Source organism: Solanum tuberosum, unplaced genomic scaffold, assembly GCF_000226075.1.
Source record: "Solanum tuberosum cultivar DM 1-3 516 R44 unplaced genomic scaffold, SolTub_3.0 scf00133, whole genome shotgun sequence".
In the NCBI taxonomy this organism is placed as follows: Eukaryota; Viridiplantae; Streptophyta; class Magnoliopsida; order Solanales; family Solanaceae; genus Solanum; species Solanum tuberosum.
The window spans coordinates 929,502-932,051 of NW_006239056.1; positions in this window are offsets into that span (position 1 = coordinate 929,502).

Genomic DNA, 2,550 nt, shown 5'->3' on the forward strand with positions numbered 1-2,550 from the left:
TCTGCTGTTGAAAAAGAGGAAAACATAAAATAAAAATAAAAATAAAAATCATAATTTCATACTAAATATAACGAACATTATAACAATATTAATGCTTCAATAAACAATAATATTAAGTAACTTGATTATTAATTACCTGACTTTCTTTATTTATTAAAGATTTTGTAGTAAAAACTAAAAAAGAAGAAGATATATTTGTGGAAAATAAAGATGAGAAAAATACTTGAATTATATTCTAACATACTTATCTACGAAATGCAAAAGTTATAGAGAATTTTTTTCGATATTCGATATTTGTACTAGAATTAGACCCCACTTTTTGAAATTTCACTGAATTTGTTGTTGACTCTCGATATTTGATATTTATACTTGAATTACCTCTAATCAAATGTCTTTGTTTTGAACAAACAAATAAAACAAAAAAAATAACATTGATTGAAATCAAAACAACATATCACTAAGTCTATAATTCTTTTAAGAGAAAAACAAAATTATCATGTGTTTTTAGAGTTAATAAATTGTTGCTAACTAAGATAAATTATCAAAGGTTATTGGTGATTAATTGTTGATTTAATTATTCAAAACAAAGATTTTTTTTTTGTTTTTTCTTCAATAACCAAGAAATGAGATACATGTTTTGGTCTAAAAAAAAATGTTATAATATGTATCATGTGTTTCCCATCTTGAAAAAGGGAAAAAAGAGTCCTTGCAAAACGCATGATCCACGACTCCACTTTTGGAAATAAATAATTAAATATAGGATTAAATAATTTTCTTAAAATTTATTGGATGTTTTTTCTAGACATTTGAATTAAGTCTTGTTTTTATTAAATATTTTAATTAGATTTTTCAATTCAAATTTTGAAAAAAATAATATTGATGCTTGTTTTCATTTGCTTATTAAATGGTTCAGTTAACCACTTAAAAATATGTCATATCCTTAAATTATACACACTAACCTCAAGTAGAAAATATCAAAAGTTTTACAGCTTATTAAGATAAATAATATAATTAAAAAAATGACATATCTTATATGATCAACTTAACTAATTAATAAACGCTTGACGATGAAATACGGAAAAAAAAAAAGATAAAAAAATATTAAGAGTAAAACAAACTTAAAGGTAAAATTATTTTCAACCAATACCCATTGTTACTTTTAGAACGAATAAGAAAATAATATAATATGAATTGAAACTGATGAGTAATTCATATCTCATCACTTTTACAAATACTTTAATTAAAGAAAAATTTGCGTATCTTAACATATAAATTAAAATAAAATAATAAAAATATTTTTAATTAAATATTAATTAAAAACGTGTAAGAGAAAAATATGACAAAAAATACAGAGACTTGTATGACAAAGGCTGACCAATTCAAATCTTTTTTGAATGTAAACGCGTTTTCCAAACTTTCCATTTTGGTCAAAAGTGGGATCCACACCTTGTGGAAATATTAGCATAAACATTTTTCATAGTTGAAAATACTCCGAGTCAGTTTGGTACTAGGGATAAGAGATAATTAATTTTGAAAATAATTTAGTATGAATTTATTTATATTTAATTAAAATAAAATTGTGTAATAATTTATCTTAGAACTAGTTATTTGAGATTGTAATATTATTTTTATTTAATATTAAAAATAAAATAATAATTTAAAAAAATTAATTTCAGAATAACTTGTCCGACTACGTAGTGTTTGTGTCTATATCTCTGTCAGTCAAACAAACTATTTTGGAAGGAAAAAAAAAATGCAAAATTTCCATAACGTTTTCCCCACGATTGGCTTTTATTTTCAAAGACAATTTATATATTTGTATAAAAAGAACCATGAAAGTTAATTTTTCCTATTTTATCAACTTTTTAATATAATTTTTAATTTTAACAGTTTACATAATATAATTTAAAAATTACACCATTAAAGAATATTTTGAATACTTACAAGTTATATATCTTTAATTTAATTAGATTTTTCTTACTTTTTAAAATTATTAATCAAATTAAAATCAAACAAATTAATTAAAACCGAGGGAATAAACAAAGGAATGTGGACACTCGTAAGTGTGACTATAATTTTTCTCTTATGCAGCTATTTTCAATCCTCTTTTTTTTTATAAAAGTTCTGTCCATTAAGAAAAAAAGACAACAAAAATTAAGGTTGTTACCATCCCCTCCCCATACACCTCTCATAGTTATTTTTTTAATATGATGTTCGATATTTTTATTGAAGTTTGATTATTTTAAATTAGTATTGTGTTGGATTTCATTCAAGGGAGTATTTTATATTAAAAACTTTATATATTCATGATTCGAACTTAAAACTCTGATTTAGAAAAATACAGCCTCAGTGCATCACATTCTTTGATGGTACACCCATACGCACAACCTCACAAGTCTATATGTTCATAACTCGAACTCAAAATTTTGATTAAGAAAAAAACAGTCTCAATGCATCACATTCTTTGGTGGTACACCCACACACACAACCTCACTAGTCTAGTCTACTTTTTTTGTTTTCATACCAAAAAATAGTGAAGTCCAGTCAAAC